Below are 21,455 nucleotides of genomic sequence, written 5' to 3'. Positions count from 1 at the left end.
ACTAGACTGTGGGCTCCTTGAGGGCAGGAACCCCATTCCCAACTACGTCAAAAGAACTCAGAAGACAAGAGACCTGTCTTCAGTTTCTATATTTCCAGGCTCAACATTGTATCGGGTGCTGAATAACCACCTATTGGTAACGGTACCAACCAGCATTTCATCCTAAGTGTGTGAGTTTCTTGTAAGTCTGAATCATAGTGCATGTTTACTCTGTATGCTGCGTAATTTAACTAGTGTGTGAAACATTACCTTATGATCTGAACAGGTAATAAACTCCATCTGATAGCAGGGATTGGGTCATGCCCTTCTCTATTTGTTGGAAACTTCTCTAAGCAAATGCATGTCTCTGTTGGACTTCACATTGATTTTATAGACTGATACATTGAATTCCAACTTAGGAAATTCCCCTTGCTGTGTCTAGGTGGTGGAAAGTGTGCCTGGGGAGAAAGACAGCTTTCATTTCAGAGTGTAGCATTGGGGTAACATGATTTCTGGTGAGGGTTTGTGTAAGTTTTTCAAAATTGTGACTGTATCTTTCATGAATGTTCATTCTCTTATTTTTGTGAAGAGCTATTTTCCATTGGAAAACAATTTTGGGTTTTAAGTTATGCTGTGTAAAAGGTTTCCAGAAAATGTCAGGGCGTTTTCCAAGAGTACCCTAGGAGGTAGGAGCAGTTAAAATACATTTAAAAATCTGTGTTCTCATGGACCTTAGCCATTTAATTTGTTTTTCATTGATTCTTGGGCCAAAAGGAATTCTACCTGGGTGTGAATGAGGATGGGGGGATCGAGAGACCAGAGGTTTATTGGTCTAACACTCCCTAGGAAGGGACCCACGTGATTATTAGTCAAGGTGACACATCACTAATTATTAGAGAAATGCAAATCAAAACTACAATGAGGTACCACCTCACGCTGGTAAGGATGGACATCATTAAAAACAAATGCTGGAGAGGGTGTGGAGAAAAGAGAACCCTCCAACACTGTTCGTTGGAATGTAAGTTGGTGCAACCACTGTGGAAAACAGTATGGAGGCGTCTCAGAAAACTAAAAATAGAATTACCATACGATCTAGAAATCCCACTCCTGGGTGTATATCCAGACAAAACTATAACTCAAAGAGATACATGCGCCCCTATGTTCATAGCAGCATGAGTTACAATAGCCAGGACATGGAGACAACCTAAGTGTCCATCGACAGATGAATGGATAAAGAAGATGTGGCACATATATACAATGGAATACTACTCAACCATAAAAAAGAACGAAATAATGCCATTTGCAGCAACATGGATGCAAATAGAGATTATCATACTAAGTTGAGTAAGTCAGAAAGAGAAAGGCAAATACCATATTATATCACTTATGTGTGGAATCTAAAATGAACCTATCTATGAAACAGACACATAATCACGGATGTAGAGAATAGACTTGTGGTTACCAAAGGGGATGGGGGTGGGAGAGGGATGGATTGGGAGTCTGGGCTTAGCAGATGCAAACTGGTATATATAGAATGGATAAACAGCAAGGTCCTACTGTATAGCACAGGGAACTATATTCAATATCCTGTGATAAATCATAATGGAAAAGAATATGGAAAAGAATGTATATATATGTATAACTGAGTCACTTTGCTGTACAGTAGTAATTAACACAACATTGTAAGTCAACTATACTTCAATTTTTAAAAAAAGGGGACACAACTGGAGACCAAGTTTCTTTTTCTTCCCTCACATATCAGTTACCCCTTTGAACTGGGTTCCCTGACTTGGAGCAGATGGTTTCCTCCTGGCCTCTGATCATTTGCCTCTGCTTTCTGTGTTAGCGATGTTTTCAGGTTGACGTGGGTTAATTCCAGATAGAGGCAATTACCTGGGGGAAAGCATTCTTAAGTGTGATGAGCACGTTTTATGAGTCAAGTCTATGTTAGATGTTTTACATAGACTCTCATTTACTTCTGTCAACAGTCCTGCAGAGGGGACCAGTTATCCCCACTGATAAGTGCGCAAGCTAAGGTTTGAGAAAAGTGCTCCGGCCCTAGGAAGAGACTGGACTTGAATCCAAGTCTGTCTATTACCAAGCCCTTGTGTTTTCCAACACACGACTCTGCCTTCATAGCACATCAGAGCGGGCTTCAGGTTACCAAGCATAGGTGGGTGGAAAGAAACAGTTGGGAAGAAATCTTTCTGTGAAGGTTTTGACTGTATTTCAAGCATGTAGGGTGGAGTTTATGATGGCCAGGCAGGAGGCCTGAAGCTGGCGAGCTACTCTGGCACCTTTTGCCCACAAGACAGGCTCTGTTTATTTCATGCCAGCTAATGTGGAGGGCGCCATAAATGATTTATGTTCGAAGGGTTTCTTTTTTTGGTTGACAAAAGTACCCCTATTGCAATAAGTCTCGGATACTCAATTTTTAGTAAACCAGGCTTAGTAGCTGCATAAGGTTAAGAGAGACACACTGTGTTTATACAGAGGAGGTGTCTAGTCAAGTGTGCCCCTGGTCGGAATCCCTCCTTAGCTGATGGATTTTCCATGGCTTGACTCTCACGGCTTAACCCTGGACATTCAAAGTTTTAGGGTACAGTGTCCTCTGGGAGGTCATCAAGGAAAACTGTTAGGAAGCCTGAAGCTGGGGGACTCCAGTGGGAGTGGGTCTGTTGTCTATATTATTACCAGGGGGTTTCCAAGGATTGAGACCGTTATGAGCTATAGATTTAACTGACATATTGAACTGTATCCAGACTCCACGTTACCCTGGGCAGATCCTCAAGTCCTGGCAGTTGGGCAGCTGCAAAGGCCAGTAGCAGGGAGTCACCATGGAACTTGTTGCTAATGTTTATGCAGTGGCTTGTATGGGGCCGCATACAATATGGCTATTGTTCTGAGTTTCAGGGGTGCCAGTTAGTGGCTGGTGTTAAAATGTGTCCAGGATTTGGCAGAGGATCCTCTCTGCCTACCACTGTATTAGATGCGGGGGAGGGGACGTCCAGACGGTGTCTGGGGTGGGGACTGGGGATAGAATAGGTTGGGGCGGACGTTGAGGCTGGAGCTAAGGAGAACATCCCAGGAAAGCCATGCCCAGACCTATTTTCCTGAAGGGCATTCATTTAAATTTTTTTAAAATTTATTTTAAAATTTACGTAGAGTAAATGAAACGCTTTTTGGTGTACAGTTCTATGACTTTTTGGCAAATACACAGGGTTGTGTAACCACCACAATACAGATACAGAGCAGTGCTACCAGCCCCCAGAATTCTCTCATGTTGCTCCTTTTAATCGACCCATCCTCCTTTAACCTTTGACAACCGCTGATCTGTTTTCTGTCCCTGTAGTTTTGCCTTTTCCAGAATATCCTATAAATGGAATGATGTGGTCTTTTGAGCCTGGCTCCTTTCATGTATTATTATAGTGCATTTGAGATTCATCCATGTTATTGCGTGTATCAATAGTTTGTTCCTTTTTATTGCTGAGTATATATCATGGTTTGTTTATCCACTCACTACTTGAAGGACATTTGGGTTGTTTCCAGTTTGGGGCCATTTTGAACAAAGCTGCTAGAAACATCCACGTACAGGTTTTTGTATGCACATGAGTTTTCACTTCTAAGAGTGGGATTGCTGGGTCATAGGGTAAGTGTATATCTTACTTTATGAGAAGCTGTCAAACATTTTTCCAGAGTGGCTGCACCATTTCGTATTCCCATCATCAGTGTATGAGGGTTCTAGTTGCTCTGTGTCCTCGTCAGCACTTGGTATTGTCATGATTTTTTATTTATTTGTATTTGTTTTCAGCATTCTAGTAGGTATGTGGCATCTCATTGTGGTTTTAACTTGCATTTCTATTTAAATGTTTTGGATATTGCTTCCAAATGAGGTTACAGTTTTCAGGATTGAAAGAGGTAAACAGCACAATTATAGTAAATTGCATTTTATGTGTGGAAAAAGCCCATTCATTTGTCAAGTGTATATATTTAAAATGTAATACAATTTTGGTAACCTTGTTTCAGTATATCTTTATATTTTGATATACCCTGAGCCTCTAGTGTTTAGGAGTGGTGTCTGGCTGCAATTAACAGAGACTCAACTATTGTCAAGGCTTCTTTATATCTGGATTTATTCACTCACATAAAGGAACTCCAGATGTTTGGTGGTTCGACATCATTAGGGACCCAGGTTCTTCTATCTTTCTATACCATCATCTTTACACTGTGGCTTCCTTTTGCAAGGTCACAAGACGGTTTCTAGAGTTCTGGCTATAGCCTTACCTTCTAGGCAGAAGAGTAGGAATGGGAAAAGGCTCTTTCAGCTTTTTCTCCTTGACTTATCCCTTCCCTGTTAAGAGAATTTAAAAAAAAAAGAGTTGTGTGTCTTTTTCTCGAATAACTGTTTTTACATTTGAACCTAAAGTTAGAACAGAAAAGCTCAAGTTTACTACAGAGTCATGAATAAGATCTTCATGAGATGAGCACAGTAGACCAATGTGGACATATTCAGGGTTTTTTCTCAACCAGTGGTTCCCAAAGTGTGGTCCCTGAACCAGCAGCACCAGTATCACCTGGGACCTTGTGAGAAATGTAAACTTGGGCCCCACCCCAGACCTATTGAATCAGATACTCTCAGTGCTGGGCCCAGTAATCTGTTGTTTTTTTTAAAAGATTTAATTATTTATTTATTTTTGGGTGCGTTGGGTCTTCGTTGCTGCACACAGGCTTTCTCTAGTCGTGGCGAGCAGGGGCTACTCTTCATTGCGGTGTGTGGGCTTCTCATTGCAGTGGCTTCTCTTGTTGCGGAGCACGGGCTCTAGGCACACAGCTTCAGTAGTTGTGGCTCACGGGCTTAGTTGCTCTGCGGCATGTGGGATCTTCCGGACCAGGGCTCGAACCTGTGTCCCCTGCCCTGGCAGGTGCATTCTTAACCACTGCGCCACCAGGGAAATCCCCCAGTAATCTGTTTTTAACAAGTCCCAGAAGAGGTTCTGATGCATGGTAAAGTTTGCAAACCATTGCTCTAAATCAGAGGTAGGCAAACTTTTGGGTAAAGGACCAGATAGTAACTATTTTAGGCTTGCGGGCCACAGGGTCTCTGCTACTCAACTCTGCTAATTGTAGTGTGAGAGCAGCTACAGACAATAAGTCAAAGAGTGGGTGTGGCTGTGTTATAAAGTCAATACAGCTTTGCATTCACAAAAACAGGGAGCTGGACCAGATGTGTCCCCCGGAGGAGTTTGCTGACCTCTGCAAAAACTACGACGCCTTCAGGGTAGTCAGCCTTGCTGTTCCTTGCCTCTTCTATGCGTTGACAGATGTGAAATGCTCCTAAACAGCCAGTCAGAAGTGGGAGGCACCAGAAGGAAGAAGGAAGAAAAAACAAAACAGGGCTGCCTGGGTCTGGTGAAGTAGCTGCTGTCATAAGACAAGGCTCCCTCTTGAGGGGCCCAGTGACTAGAATGTCTTGGTCCATCTGTAAGTCTTACCCTGTTTCCAACTGGAATGCTCACTGGACACTGATGCTCACTGATGAGACCCTTCTGTTCTCACTGAAATTTGTTCCCATTTATCCCAAGGGCTACCTGGCAGTCCTGTTCTGTGTCTCTAGCCCATTCAATCTCCCTTTGTTCTAGAAGACTAGTCCACACATTCTCCCCTCAACCTCCAGCACATCCACCTCCCTCCTCATCCTCAGGTCATGGCCTTGCTTCTTCTTTCACTGAGAAAATATAGGCAAGAGAAAAGAACCTCTGCGGTCTGCCATTCCTACATCTCCAGACCTGGAGGCCATGCCCATCCCCAGAGGCTCCATCTGTCCTCCCATCACGGCGGATGAACTGCCCTTGCATCTCTCCCAGGCAGGCCCTCCGCTCTGGCACTAGATCTCATCTCCCTGCACTTATGAGGACATCATTTTAGCGTTTGCCTCCCTGTGTTCTCTATCACTATTTCTCCTCCTCTCTACTGGACCATTTCCTCCATGTCCACCCTGCTATAATTTCTCCCATGTGTCCTTCTTGCTACTACCCTGTTTCTCTGCTGCCCTTGACAGCAAAACTCTCTGGAAGGGTTGTCTATTCACACTTTCCCCAAGTCCTTGCCTCTGTCTTCATTTTGAACTCACACCTATCAAGCTTCCCTCTTCACCTCTTCTTTGAGACTTGTCAATGTCACATTGACCTCCAGGCTGGCTAATTCCACGGTCGGTTCAGTCCCCATCTTACTGGGCTTTCAGCAGCACTTGACACACCTGTTCTCTGCCTCCCTCATGATACACTCAGTTCTCATCTTACCTTCCCGGATGTTCCCCATCCGTCTCATCTCCAGTTCTTCCTCATCCCCTGGTTCCGCCTCTGAGTACTGGAGCTCCTCAGGGCTCGGCCCTTGGAACGCCTCTGTATCTATACTCGTTCCTTTGCTGATCTCATCTAATTGGAGAGTTTAAACAGCATCCGTATGCAGAGCGATCTCAAACCTATGTCTCTAGTCTGGATATAGCCATACACCCACGTCCTACTCAACGAATCTCCACGTGGATGTCTAACAGGTATCTGAAACTAATAGTGACCAAAACCAAATTCCAGATTTTTCCCACCACCCCACCAAACAAACCCATTTACCCTGTCCTCTTCCAAACTCAATCAGTGACAAAGCCATCTTCACACTTGTGACAAAACCATTGGAGTCATCCTTGATCTTTCTCTTTCTCTCACCCCCCAAATAATATCCGTCAGCAGATTTTATTGACTCTAAAGTGTGTCCAGAATCCACCCACTTCTTACCTCCTCTGCCACTTTACCCCGGTGCACGCCTATTACTCTTAACAGGATGACTGCGATAGCTGCCATGTGGTCTCCTTTCTTCAGCCTTTGCCCCTCTTCACTGTCAACACAGCAGCAGAGTGAACCTTCTGTGACCAGAATCGGCTCAGTCACTGCTCTGCTTCCCATCTTCCCATCTTACAGCGGCTTCCAAAGCCCCGTGGGATTTGCTCTCTGCTGCCTCTCTGATCTGACCTCCTGGTGCTGCCCCTTTGCTCCAGCTGCTACGGCCTCCTCGCTGCTCCCTGAATACTCCAGGTACACTCTCTCCTCAGGGCCTTTGCACTTGCCATGCCCTCGGTGTGAAATGGTCTCCTTCCAGAAAACCACAGGGCTCACTCATTCAGTTTCTTCGGGCCTCTGCTCGTGTGTCACCTTCGCAGAGATTCTTCCCTGACCAACCTGTGGCTAAGAACTGACATCCTGTGTCTGGCTTTGTTTTTCTCCCTAGCAACCTCCATACCTGTTAGATTAGAGATTTACTTGTTTATTAGCTATGTCCTTCCACTAGAATGAAAGCCCAATAAGGGCAGCGACCCAGTGCCTAGAACAGTGCCTGAGATCTAGAACATGCTGGCAGCATGTGGAACGAATGGTTTCACTTCTCAGACTTAAACTGCATTATTATAGGGCAGTGACCTTCAAACTTTTAAAAAGCAAGATAATTCTTCTTCCAAAAATTTTGGAAGGAACTTCAATCTGCAGGACAGATATCAGTGATATTTGATTGGTTCGAAGTTATCTGATTTTTATCTTGTTTTTGTTGTCTTTTTGTAAAGTGTTGAGAAAGTCTGGATTTACATTGCAGTAGCAGAATGCTTTTGAGTTAAACTGACCCAAAAGTATGAAGGAAGGATAGTAAGATACTTTTTATTTCAAATTACTAGTAGCATTTAACAGCTGTTCATTCTCCCCGCCTCCCCCCATACGTCAGCCAGGGAAGAAGTATCCAGGTTTGTAATAGAGTCTCAAACTGTCAACAGCGGGCTGTTATTATGACGTGTTAAGTTACACATTCGTGGGTTCTCAAGCAATTGACCCAAACGCTTTGAGGAGAATACTTGCTGAGTACATGTGCCTGTGCATTTGACCTAGTGCACATGTGCTGATGGAGTGACCTTTACTTGTTTCTAGAATTTCACGTGAACAGACATGTGCAGCCTGAATGAAAACAAAACACAGACCCATAGTTTCTTAATCAATGAATGACACATTTAGGAAGCATCTAAATATTGCACAGCAATAACCTGGGAGAAGTTCTGTGACTGAACGTTGTGCGAAAGCCTCGTGTACAGCGTGAGACAGCACGCTTGCAGTCTTCTGTGTGTTAACATTTGGACTGCAACACATCAGCCCGTTTAAAGAATGCTTAACACAGCTGTACTCTTCTGACTTACTCTCTTTCTTAACCCTCTTTTTTAAAACGGCAAACACTGTTTTTCTGGTTTCTACATGAACAAAATCCTCTGAGCAAAGTGCAGTAGGCCAGTGAACTTGGATGTCTTTTCCAAAGGGCTTTTAGGGACGATTCCAAAGTCTAAGCACACAGTAGACGCTCAGTTAATGAACGTTAGATGTTGAATGAACACAACGGAAGTCAGAAGGAGAGACAACATGAAGTGTCCTCTTTAAAGGACAAAACCTTACCTCACCTTCCTTCATGCCTGTAGGATGTGGTTTTGACCATGAACCCTAGCGTCAGACTGGTTGGATTCCATTCCTGGCTCCATCACTTACCAGCTGATGACCTTGGCCAGCGAACAGAACTTCTCTGTGCCTCAGTTTCTTCAACTTTAAGTTCTGTAAAAAAATACGTGTCCCACAGAACTGTTTTGAGAGTTAAATGAATTAACACATTAAATACCTAGAACGATGCCTCGCAATACAAAATGTTTGTTTTTCTTATTATTACTATTATTATTCTGAGAGGTAACACTTTTCATAGCTGCCCAGCTGGCAAAGACCGTGGGATATTGAGAACAAAGTTTCTCTGTCCCTTCCGACATGTAGCATTTTGTGGTGTTTTGCGTAATTCTCAGGGCACCAAACACACCCAGGCAAATGATACAGGGATGAGGACGCGTCCTCTTTCCATTAACGTGGATATCAAGGGGGTGGTGATTGTGGTGCCTTTGATTCCTGCTTCTCTAGGGTTTAAGCTGTATGTTTTCTTTGCTGCTGCCTCTGGGGGCCACACCCTTGGGGTGGAGCAGTGCCGACTTAGGGCTATTTTTATAGAAGGGGGTAGAATCTTTTTTCTCATGGAGCCGGCTTTCCATTGGGAAACCCTGTTGCTGCCTGGTACAGCCAGGTCAGGCCCATGGGAAGAACTGGACTAAGCAACTCTCTCCCATCCTGGGGCAGAGTGGACGCTCAGAAACCCATGTGTTCCTACGGGCTGAAGAGTGACACCCAGCCCCCTGGTGTGGCCCTCCCAGCCCCTTCCTCCCATGTTGGACTCTGCCTCCCAGCATTTCACGTCCCTTGTCCAGCTTGTGTTCCAGCCCATGGGGGGAGTCACTGTTCCCCACACATACCCTGAAAGCTTCGCGTTATGTACTTTCAAAAATGATGATGATTATTATTTCAACCACAGCAGTTATTACTGCTAATACTTACGGAGACCTAGAAGGTGCCGGGCACATGCAGTATCCTCACAGACCTATGATGGACATACAGAGGAAACTGGGCTCTTAAACTTGACCTAAACCCAAGAGCACTTGGCTTGTGAATGTGAAACTGGCCTTCAAGCTCTTATGGCAACTTCAGATTTCATGCTCTTAACCCACCATTGTCAGACTGAAGTTGGGCTCGGATGGACCTAAGACCCACAGGGAGTTCTACTTCATGCCGTCTCCTGGCTTTGAGGAAACCAGTGGAAACCTGCCAGAAGTAGATTTGTCAAAAAGTGTGTTTTTATTATATAATTATTCAACATAAATTTGGAGGATTAGCCAACATAGAATTAACACAACCATCTGGACTCAACTGTCCTATTAAGACAACACACAGACACACACACACAGACACACAGACACACACACACACACTCCTGGAGTGGAGGTAAGACGCAAACATCATACCTTAAGACCAGCATGGGTGCCTGCCGTACCCACCGTCTCCTGGGCGGTGTGGGTGGGCTTCCTCTCTCCGTAGTGGCTGCCAACGCTGTGGCTGTAGAATGGATTCATTCTGAAGGATCGCATCAGAGCGAGGCCCAGAGCCCTGATATTCTGTTGTGGGAAACTCCTTTCATGACTGGTGTCTCCAGGGCTTTGCTGTGATTGACTCTTTGTGAATGAATGAACCCTAATGTGCTGATGAGATTAGTGCCCAGGCCGGCTCTGTCCTTGACACCCACCTGGCTATAGGTTTTACCAATATGCAAATTAGGCAGGTGCCGATGAGAAGGGGGGTCCTTCCCTGGGAGCCTGCGGCCCCCGTGTTAAACATTGGTTCATTGATTGAACCAATGATTGACAGCTGTTGCCACAACTGGGTCTTAGAGTCGTAACTCAGATGCTCATGCATCATGGCCTCTTCCTGCTGTATCAAACTATTTGCTCCACCCCAAACGCCATTGCTCTGTCCTTCCAACCTTATTCTAACGTTCGCCCAGCACATTCGCTTCTGCTCTGTGCCAGGCTCAGCCCCAGGTGGGGATGCAATGATGATGGCGAAACAGACGTGGCCCTCAGTCGTGGAGTTGCTGTCTAAGTCAGGGATGCAATAGAGTAATCACAGAAACAAAATACAGCTTGCGCGTGGTGAGAGCTACAGAGGAGAGCTGCTTGGCCCCAGAACTTTGACCCTATCTGGAGCGTCAGAGGGGCAGGAGGGCTTCCCTGAGGATGCGCTGCTCCAGGTGAGGTCTGGAGCGGGGGGGTGGACTTGCTCAGTGAGGGGAGGGGAGGGGAGCGCTCTAGGCCAAGGGCAGGCACGGGGAAAGGTTTGGAGGCTGGAGGTGGCCTGTTGCAATTCCACCCACCCTTTAAACCAGTTCACAGTCACCATGCAGATGGGGAGCCCTGCTCTGTGCTTTTTAACACTGGGTTCCTTAGGGTGTTCGACACACCCTAGGTCCTTTGAGACAATTCCTAGGGGCTGAGAGCCCACACTTCGTTGCCGGGAATGGGCCCTGAGCTACCCCTTTCACACCAGCTTCCTGCCGCAGGGCTGGCCAGATGCCTCCTGAGCTCTGCTTCCAGCCTGAGTCACAGCTTGGAGAGGCCAGGGGCAGCGGGGGAAGTGAGCTTAACTCTGCGGCCCGCAGCGCCACAGCCTTCTGCCTTGGTCACTCCATTGTGGGTGAGATCTTGCAGGCTTGGGGGGAGAAGGAGTGGCCTGAACAGCCCCTCGCATCTCACGCAGTGTGCCTGGACTTTCCCAGGTCACGAAGCTCACAGCCTGCCCTGTTTTCCATTTCCACTTACTCACCGCAAAATTTAGAGCGATGCGTTCTTCTCTGTTCTGGGCCAAGTTTCCCAGTAGAGCAGAAGGAGACATCAATTCATTCAACAAACATTTATTGCACACCCCTGATGCGTCATGTTCCGGGTCTCTGGGCTCTGGGTCCCGGGGCCTCAGAGGTGAACACGCTCCACCCGCTGTCCTCTTGGGCTCCCATCCTGGTGACAGTGCCAAAACCCTCCCCCTCTCTGGACTTGTCTGCGAGGTGGGTGAATGAAATCCCATGTCTTTGCAGGGCTTTGTATTCTGGGAAGGGAGACGGCTGACATAAATCCCAGGAGAATCTTATTAGTTTTCTGTTTCCAACGAAAGAGCATTCCCAGGGGCTGGGCTGGGGCCCTAACTTGGGTGGTCTCACTGCGTCGTCTAGCTGGAAAGTGAACCAATGCTTCTCATGTGTTTCTTTCCTTTTATAAAACGCTCCGTCAGTCTTGAAGGCTCCAGTACTTTGTGGTGAAAACCAGAAACATCAGGCTAGGCATCAGAATGGGGAAAAACGGGGGCCGAGGGAAGAAGGCCTCCTCTCTACCCCAGGATCCCTGAAGTGCGCCTGGTGAATTGGGCTGGTCGTGGTCATGGGATGCCCCACCAGGCATACTGCTCCTATCTGCCCGACCCCCTCCCTCCCGGGACCCAGTGCTCTGTTGCAGAATCAGGCAGTGCCCAGCGCAGAGCGACTCCATTAGCTCATCAGATGTCAGGACGCAGAGTGCAGGCTTCCGGGTGGGACTCCCTTTGTACCGGCTGTGCTGTCCTGGATGAGTAATTTAACCTCTGCAGCTTTTTCGTTCGTAAGATATAAGTGCAAATACGACAAGCTGTACAAATAGACTGAAAAAGGCACTTCATGTCCTTCGCACGGGCCTGGCATAAAGTCAGCGAACTCGATAGACAGAGGTGGATGTGGCTACCTGCTTCTTCTACTCTTCTTAACATGCTTCAGGCTGTCAAGGTTCTGCACATCACCATGTGCTCAGGCACTGTACGTGCTGTTGCTGGAAATGCTGGAGTAGGGCCCGGGGTTAGCTGAGCCCTGCCTGCTGCAGGAACAGGCTTTTCTGGGGGAAATCATGGCTCAGGTTGACCTCCTGCTGTTGCCTTGGACCCTTGCTGTTGGGTGGAATGTGTTCTCTGCACCCTTGATGCTCAAAGTGTGGTCCCCAGCCAGCATCACTGTCATCCCCTAGAGGCTTATTAGAAATGCAGCATTCTGGGTCCCCTCCAGACCCACTCAATGAGAATCTGCATGTTTATTAGCTCCCAGGTGATGCATATCCCTTAAAGGTTGAGAAGCACTGCTCGACATTGTTTCAGCTCATGGGCATAGAGGGCTCACTCTGTTTTTGGTGTGTGGAGGAGAGGGTACCTCTGAGAAGAGGAGGGGAGTGGAATGAGCAGATGAGATAACTGAAAGCCAACAGAACTTGACCCATGACTTTCTGCATCCCCTCAGTTGTCACACTGAACCTTGCTTACCTGCTGGCTCTCTCCTCCCCTAGGTGAGCTCCCGGGGCAGGGTCTGTAGTCTTTTGTTTTGTTTTGTTTTTGCGGTATGCAGACCTCTCACTGTTGTGGCCTCTCCCGTTGCGTAGCACAGGCTCTGGACGCGCAGGCTCAGCGGCCATGGCTCACGGGCCCAGCTCGCTCCGCGGCACGTGGGATCCTCGCGGACCGGGGTACGAACCCGCGTCCCATGCATCAGCAGGCAGACTCTCCACCACTGCGCCACCAGGGAAGCCCAGGGTCTGTAGTCTTTACACCCGCCACACTGGCTCACTGCCTGGCTCACTGTGGGATTCAATAAATGTTTGAGTGAACACAGCAATTCTATTTCCACGGAAATGTAGTTTCCTCTCCTTGGTTCTGAAACCTGGGTGCAGATGGTGGGTGTGGTGGAAGCGTATGGGGACTTAGTGTGTACTAGAAGGAGCGAGAGACTTGCTGGCCCTCCTGTGATCTCGCTGGGTTTTCCTTGTCAGTCTCCGTGGCTGCCTCCTCCCACTCTGCCCCTTCTCGGTGTGGGGTTGCCCCAGGCCTTGGTCCTGGACCCTCTGTCTCCAGCTATATTCTTTCCCCCGATGATCTCATCGAAGCCCATGGCTTTACATCTGTGCCCTGATGACTCTCAAGTTTCCATCTCTAGCCCTCACCCCCAGACTCCTATGGGACGTCTTTGTTTAGGCCTTGTCTTAGTTGTGTTCCCTGGTTTCAGACAGAGCCTGAGACAGGGATTCTGGCGCAGGATTTATTGAGAACATGCTCTCTGAGGAAAGGGAGTGAGGGAAGCAGGATAGGGCGGGGAAGAGGCTAAGCAAGGACGTGGTGCCACTCCCTTACACGTGGAATCTGAGAAAGTCAAACTCATAGGAACAGAGAGAAGAGTGGTGGTGGGGTTGGGGGAGGGTGGGGAAGGTGGGGAGATGTTGATCAAAGGGTACAAACTTCCAGTTATAGGAGGAATAAATTCTAGGGATCTACTGTACAGTATGGTGACTATAGTTAATAATAATGTGCTGCATACTTGAAAGCTGTTGGGAGAGTAGATCTTAAGTGTTCTCACCACACAGAAAAGGTAACTACGTGAGGTGATGGATGTGTTAATTACCTTGATTGTAGTAATCATTCCACAATATATATCTTTTCTGAAACATCATGTAGTATACCTTAAATATATACAACTTTTGTCAATAATACTTCAGTAAAGCAGGGAAAAACTGATATGGTGCCAGGAGATATCTGGCTTTGGCCTGAACTACTGGATGGGTTTTTTCTTAACCACCCACATCTGGTTCATCAGCAAATCCTGTTGCACTGCATCCCATCTGCAATGACTTCTTGCTCTCTCCACTTACACCATCCTGCTCTGAACTGATATCCCCATCTCTTGGGCCTGGATACCCTCAATAACCTCACTATTTTTTTTTTTTTTTTTGCGGTACGCGGGCCTCTCACTGCTGTGGCCTCTCCCGCTGCGGAGCACAGGCTCCGGACACGCAGGCTCAGTGGCCATGGCTCACGGGCCCAGCCGCTCCGCGGCATGTGGGATCTTCCCGGACCGGGGCACGAACCTGCGTCCCCTGCATCGGCAGGCGGACTCTCAGCCACTGCACCACCAGGGAAGCCCGATAACCTCTCTATTGATCCCCTTGCTTCTTATCCTTCTTCACATAGCAGCTGGGGTGAATCTTTTTAAAATTTTTTTAAAGACTATTTTTTAGAGCAGTTTTAGATTTTGAGCAAAATTAAAAGGAAGATACCGAGATTTCCCATATACTCCCTGCCCTGACGTATGCACAGCCTCCCCTATTATAAGTTTCCCCCACCAGAGTGAGACATTTATTACAATTGATGAGTGGACATTGACGCATCATTACTACCCAAGGTCTGTTGTTTATATCAAGGTTCACTCTTGGTGTTGTACTTTGGGTTTGGACAAATGTTTAATGACATGTGTCCATTATCATATTTTGATACGAAGTATTTTCACTGCCCCAAAAATCCTCTGTCCTCTGCCCATTCATCCCTGTCCTGCAACTCCTGGCAACCACTGATCCTTTTTCTGTCTCCATCGTTTTGCCTTTTCCAGAATGTCCTATAGTTGGAATCATACAGTGTGTGGCCTTTTCAGATCGGCTTCTTTTGCTTAGTAACATGCATTTATGTTTCTTCCATGTCTTTTTATGATACCTCATTTCTCTTTAATGGTGAATAATATTCCATTCTCTGGATGTACCGCAGTTTATTTATCCATTCACCTACTGTTTCCAAGTTTGGGCAATGATGAATACAGCTGCTACAAACATTCATGTGCAGGTTTTTGTGTGGACATAAGTTTTCATCTCCTGTGGGTAAATACCAAGGAGCATGATTGCTGTATTGTATAGTAAGAATATACTTAGTTTTGTTAGAAATCACCAGAGTGTCTTCCAAAGTAACTGTACCATTTTGCATTCTCACCAGCAGCCGGCAAGAGTTCCTGTTGCTCCACATCCTCACCAGCATTTGATGTCAGCGTTCCAAGTTTTGGCCATTCTAATGGCACGTAGTGGTATCTCATTGTCGTTTTAATTTGCATCTTTTCATGTACTTATTTGCCATCTGTATATCTTCTTTGGTGAGATGTCTGTTAAGGTCTTTGGTCTACTTTTTTTTTTTTTGCGGTACGCGGGCCTCTCACTGTTGTGGCCTCTCCCGTTGCGGAGCACAGGCTCCGGACGCGCAGGCTCAGCGGCCATGGCTCACGGGCCCAGCCGCTCCGTGGCATGTGGGATCCTCCCGGCCCGGGGCACGAACCCGTGTCCCCTGCATCGGCAGGCGGACTCCCAACCACTGTGCCACCAGGGAAGCCCTGGTCTACTTTTTAATTGGATTGCTTTGTTTTCTTATTAGGGGTGAATCTTTTAAAAAAAAGTTTATCAAATCACATCATCTCCTTGTGTAAAACCTTTCAATGCCTTTCTACGGCACTTGGGATGAAATTCAAACTCCTCAACCTGGGCTGTGTTGAGTCCTACATAATCTGACTGTTGCCCCCCTCTCCCCTCCCCCACCATCTCCCACCTCCTGCATCAGCTAGGATATGGTAAGGTAGGTAAGGTGGGATGTGTCTCTTGTGTTTGTGCATCTTTTCTCCTCTACTAGACTGGGAGGCTCTTGAGGGGAGGAGCCCTGGTCTTCCCCAGATTTTGTGTGGGCAGCACATTCTTGACATGTAAGTCTGTGCTCAAATGTCATCCACCCTCCAGTCTTGCCTTGACCACGTGACCCAGTCACTTGCTGTACCATCAGCTGTTTTATTTTCTGCAGAGAACAAATTCCTGGCTGAAGGAGTATGTCCATTGCTTAGTGTACGTGTCTGTCTGTCTCAGCCCCCTAAGATGTGAAGCCCATGAGAGCAGGGGCCTGCTGTGTATTTTGCCCACCACCGTATCCTCAGCACTAACAACAGTGCCGGGCACACACTAGGTTCAAGTATGTGTTGACGGAATGACTGAACACTGGGAGGAGTGAACCAAGAGACATGAGGGCTGCGAGCTCTCTGGGAATCTATCTCCAGGGGCCCATTTAAGGTCAGGCAGCTCTATCCAGAAAGTTCATTGTAGGTTAGAAGTTGTTCTTTTTCCAGCTTTCTTCTTATCAAAATAAGCAGAGAAGGGAACGCAACCCAGTTTCCTGCTTATACCTCAGACCACCAGGAAAGACAGATGGATCTGGAAAGAATCTGAGCACACACAGAAAGGGTGTCCTGGCTCCTCCCAAGTGAAGACATACCTCCCCAGGGATGGCTCAAAGGGGCTTGTCTCAGGGACCCTCTGGCACTGAGGCCTAGGAGGTGGTTAACATCACAGCCTTTTTGAATTTTTTTCCCATCTCCCGACTTGGTATTACCAAAACCCTGACAACGTCTGGAAGTCGCACGTCCAGAGAACAAACACACATGAACTACGTTCTCCAAATGCCAGCTTTGTTTGAAGAGCAAGAAACAGGACTTTTCTGATGGGAGAGCCTTAGGGTCGTAATGAAGCTAAGCCGGCCAGGCCTCTGAATTGTGTTCTGAGGAGAAGTTCCAGAAGGAGAGGCCTCGGTCCTAGGACCAGTCAAGCCCCTGAAGACTAGGTTGGATTTCAGTATTGGATTTTGTGCCAGGGGCTCAGGGAGGACTGAGCCAGCCTCCCTGCTTCGAGCTGCGGGTCAGGCCCTGGGGCAGGAAAGGTCCTTTTTCCTCTGAGAGCATGGGGAAGGGGAAGTGGAAAAAATAGGGCTCCAGTGGCCGGGCAGCGGATGCAGGAGAGATTTGGAGTCCTTCTCTTGCTGTATCTCTCTCTCGTGACCTCCAATCCTAGAGGCTCTGCCGAGGACAGATGGCTTTTTCTTTTGAGGCAGCTGAGCCCCGCTCTGTCCCGCAGCCAGCACCTTTGACCAAGCCTGTCCAACTGCCCCCAAACCAGCGTGCTCTCTTCACACGTTCTGCTCCTCCAGGGGGCGTAGTCGGGGACCACGTCTGCCTTGCTAACTATTGTAGCCCCTTGAGCAGAATGACGCATAGGCGTCAAGCATTCCTGGATGTTGAATGGTGGGAAATACGTTGGAGGAAGAAGACCTCACTGAAAGCTCTGTTCTAGCCCTTCTTTCCGTGGTGACCTTGAGGAAGTTGCTTGACCTCTCTGAACCTCCGTTAATCTCTGCCAGGTTGCTGTGAGAGCCTGAAGGTGGTTATGGTGGTGACAAGAACAATGGTGAACATTTACTGAGAGCTGTCTGACGCCAGGCATGATTTTACACGTCTTCACTCGCATTTTATTTCACTTAAGAAGTATCCTGATGTGGTGGTTCTATTATCACGTGCATTTTACAGATGTGGACTACGGCACAGGTACCTTAAACACCACGTCCAAGGCCACAGACCAGAGCTAGGGATTGAACCCACGCCTGTATTTCACACAGCCAGTTGAGGTAGTACGTGCAGGACGTGCTTTGGCAAGTGCTGGCCAACTTCCGGTTGCTTTGGTATTACATATCCAAGGAGGCCTCGCAGGGTCCAGGCCTTGGGTTTGGTCTTGGAGGTCATTGACAGCTGAGCATGTGCCGTGTGTGTGCTGGGCCTGATAAACGCCAGGCAGGAAGGGCTCTGCAATCACTTGAGAGTGAGAGGGGGCCGGCAGGATAAGGAGCTGGACTCAGTAAGGTGGTAAGCGGAAACCTCTTCCCTGTGCCAGGGAACCTCAGGGGAGGTGCAGGATTGCTCAGGGCCAGGCTGCTTCTACAGCCATTGCTCTGGTTTTCTGGACGGAGGCTGGAAGGGCCTGGTCCTTCTTGCTCGCAGCTGAACCAAGCAGTTGGCAGGACTGCTCAGCCAGCAGGAGCTCCAAGCCACCTTGGCCAGGGGGAGTGGAGCAGAGTTCCTTTCTGTCCTGTAACATGAGGTTAAGAGAGAGCCCTTGATGAAACGAGAAGGGGATTAAACAGAGGCAGGGGTGAGTGTGGGGAAGAGAAGGTGACCAGGAACCGGGCAATGAAGTCAAGGAGGGCTGCCGGGCCTGGTGCAGTGGGATTCCTGCCAGAGTAAATGCCTTGAGTAAATGCAGGAGGCTTCAGACCCGAGACCCAGATGGGAGAAGAGACTTACCCAGGGCCAGGCCTGGAGGAATGTCTGTGGCTGGCACCCAGGTCGGGAAGCAGGAGGTCAGGTTGACCTCGAATAGGCCTCCTCTCCGGGAAGCAGGCTTTATCGTGCCCGTGTGCAGCGCTGATTCTTTTTGAGATGTTCCTCATCTGTATCAGAGATGATTTTTCTTGGCAAGCTGCAACTTTTTCAGAAAGCAAGACTGCAGTCTCCTCATAGCCTGGGTCAGGGTAATCCCCTGTTTGTTTCTGCAGGCTCAGTGTGTTTGAGGCCAGAGCCAGAGCCAGCCAGGGGTGAGGGTCCAGCCCAGGCCAGACAGCTTTGTAGCTGGATTTACAAACTCCAGGGCGGCTCCAGCTCTGGATCCTTCTGATCTTTGGTGCATGTAGTCTGGCTGGGTCTTGGGTTTTCTATGTGCCCTACTTTGTGGTGCTCCTTGGTGGGCCCTTTTTCTGCTTCCTGGGACCTTTATTTCAGAGTGCAAGTGAAATAAGAACCTGCCTCACGTAACACCTTGGGAGGAAAATCTAGATTAATTCATTTTGCCCAATTCATGTGTGCATCTGGGTAGAGTGATTTACATTACATATATTCAGAGCCCAAATAGTTAAACCACGCATATAGATGCATCCTATGCTTGCATTTATTCTTGTTTTCCACCTTTATCATAAACTCTCCAAGAGCGAGTCAGGAAACATAGCTCTTGAACCAACAAGTGGTAGATGGTGTGAGTGCTGGGATACTTGACGAGGACAGAAGCGTTTCTGGACAGGGAACCATCCTCTGGAAGTCCCTCTACACTGGAGAAACAACTCTCTGGAGGGTCTGGATCTCTCAGGAAGACCTCTTTCAGGGACAGGAGCCTCTTCAGGAGAGACAGGTTCTCAATGATCACAGGAAGAGGCCATTTTGGGGCCAGCATCCGCCACATCTGAGGTTCCTGGAGGCTCTATGCTGACCCTTAGCAGAGCAAGAGGAAGGAGCCAGCTGGAGCCACCCATGTGCTGAAGTCTTTCTTTTCAATTCCCTACTCCCTATGCCTCCCCGGTCCTGTTTTGGTCTGAGGGCAGTGGGGTGGTCCTAATAGACATAGCTACTGTTTATCAAGCGTCTACAGTGTGCCAGGCATGTGCTGAGTGCTTTATACGCATCATTTCACAGGTTCTTGTGACAAATCCATGGAAGGGTGTTATTCTTATTTTACAGATGAAGCAACTGAGGCTCAGAGAGGTTAAGTGACTGTGCCAAGGTCACACAGCAAGTGAGTGGTGGAGCTGGGTTTTGAAATTCTGCTCTGCCTGATTCTAAAGGCCATGCTCTTAAATATTGTGCTGCACTGGCCACAGAAATGCCTGAGAAACAGAGTGCCTTCTGGGATATTGGGGTGAGTGTTTTAGAGAGATGTTCTGGAAACCATTTGAGAGTTAAGTCTGGGACACAGGGCACTGAATCTTGGAGGCTTTAGGAACCTGAGCTCCCAGAGAGGGAGGGCTGAGAGAAGTGATCTCCAGGGGAAACTACAAGCCAATCAAGAGCTTCTTGGGTCTGGATTAAACACAGGTGGGGCTTCTTAGTAGTACTAATTGGGAATTTGGCTAGACTCTGTGGGGCTTGTTTCTCAGTGTGGACACGGAAGGTGACAGGCCCAGGGGTGTTGGGCGGGTGAAGGAGGAGAAAAGTCTTTTTACAAGGAAACCTCTTTGAGGTATCTGGACCGAGCTGGACACAGTCTGTCTTTTGGAGGTTCGACCAGGGTCTGGTGCAGAACTTGACAAGGGCCCACTCAGCTCCGCACCCACAGTGATCCTCCTCTAAGGAGGTCGGTGGGCGTGGGGTGGGTGGCCAGGGGATGTCGCAGGCCCTGAGAGAGGAGCCCGACCCCCAAGTCCACCTTAGAGACTGGGCTGCGACATCCACACATGCTTCTGCTGCCCTTGCTTCTGGATCGTTCCTGGCTCTGTTCTATCTTCTCCCTCCCACCTCCCCTTGGCCCCTGGCGACAGACACCCCTGGCAGAAGGCTTCCCACCTCTGCAAGTCTCCAGTGGGTCCCGAGAGGCAGCTGCTGGGCCGCCTCACTCAAGAAGCGCGTGTCGCACTGGCCTTGTACCGAGGACATTTCTGAGAGCAGACGGATGTGTCCTTGGGGCGAGGGTCAGGGGATACCCAGTCGTCTTTTGTGGGACATTAAATTGCCTGAACCAAACTGCGGCTTTGGGGAAGGTGTCTTTTTCCCTTTGGTGGCCGACAGGGTGCAGAGTAACACCACCCAGCCACTTCCAAAGACTTCAGGGTGGGAGCCAGCAGCTGGGTCCCCGGGCTAGCGTTTGGAGGGCCTGAGGTCTGACGAGGGTCCCCCAGGACACTAGAGAATGAGTCAAGGGCCGGAGTTGCTGGCCTCCGGGGTTGGGCTTTGGAACGGTAACTCTGGAGTTACCGTTCTGCGGTTTGGGGGAGGGGGTTAGGGTTTTTTTTTTGTTTCTTTTCTTTTTTTTCTTTGCTTTGCGTTAGGATGCTCTGATCTGGCTTATTTTTGTTTTTGTTTTTGGGGTTTTTTTTTTGCGATACGCTGGCCTCTCACTGTTGTGGCCTCTCCCGTTGCAGAGCACAGGCTCCGGACGTGCAGGCTCAGCGGCCATGGCTGACGGGCCCAGCCGCTCTGCAGCATGTGGGATCTTCCCGGACCGGGGCATGAACCCGTGTCCCCATCGGCAGGCGGACTCTCAACCACTGCGCCACCAGGGAAGCCCTGCTCTGACTTTTTTGATATGAACACAAAGTGCTAGATGCGCTTGTTGACTTCCAGCAAATGGGATGGGGGAAATATAGCAGTTCTTGGTAAATTCCTTTATAATAATGGTTTGATTTTTTTATTTCGAGAGAATCTTCTTTTCCAATGTATGCTTTTTTCCTTTTTGCCCGGGCGGCCTTGGAGGGACCGTTCCAAGAGGAGCCTGGCTGGAGAGAGGGCACTTGTGAAGCTTGCTCCTGACAAGCTTACACATCCTCCAGCGCCTGAAGCAGCTCTTGGCCTGGAGCGGGGGAGGCAGGAGGTGA

General features: G+C 48.3%; 1 protein-coding gene across 3 annotated transcripts in view; it reads left to right on the top strand.

The window, feature by feature from the left end:
• Positions 1-21,455, top strand: part of SMOC1 (SPARC related modular calcium binding 1) — a 151,280-nt gene that overhangs the window by 23,423 nt on the left and 106,402 nt on the right. The gene's annotated exons all lie outside the window — the stretch shown is intronic.

This window comes from Tursiops truncatus, chromosome 2 (assembly GCF_011762595.2).
Source record: "Tursiops truncatus isolate mTurTru1 chromosome 2, mTurTru1.mat.Y, whole genome shotgun sequence".
NCBI classification, from domain to species: domain Eukaryota; kingdom Metazoa; phylum Chordata; class Mammalia; order Artiodactyla; family Delphinidae; genus Tursiops; species Tursiops truncatus.
Note: the sequence above shows the minus strand (reverse complement) of the source record. Positions and strands in the feature narration are given on the sequence as shown.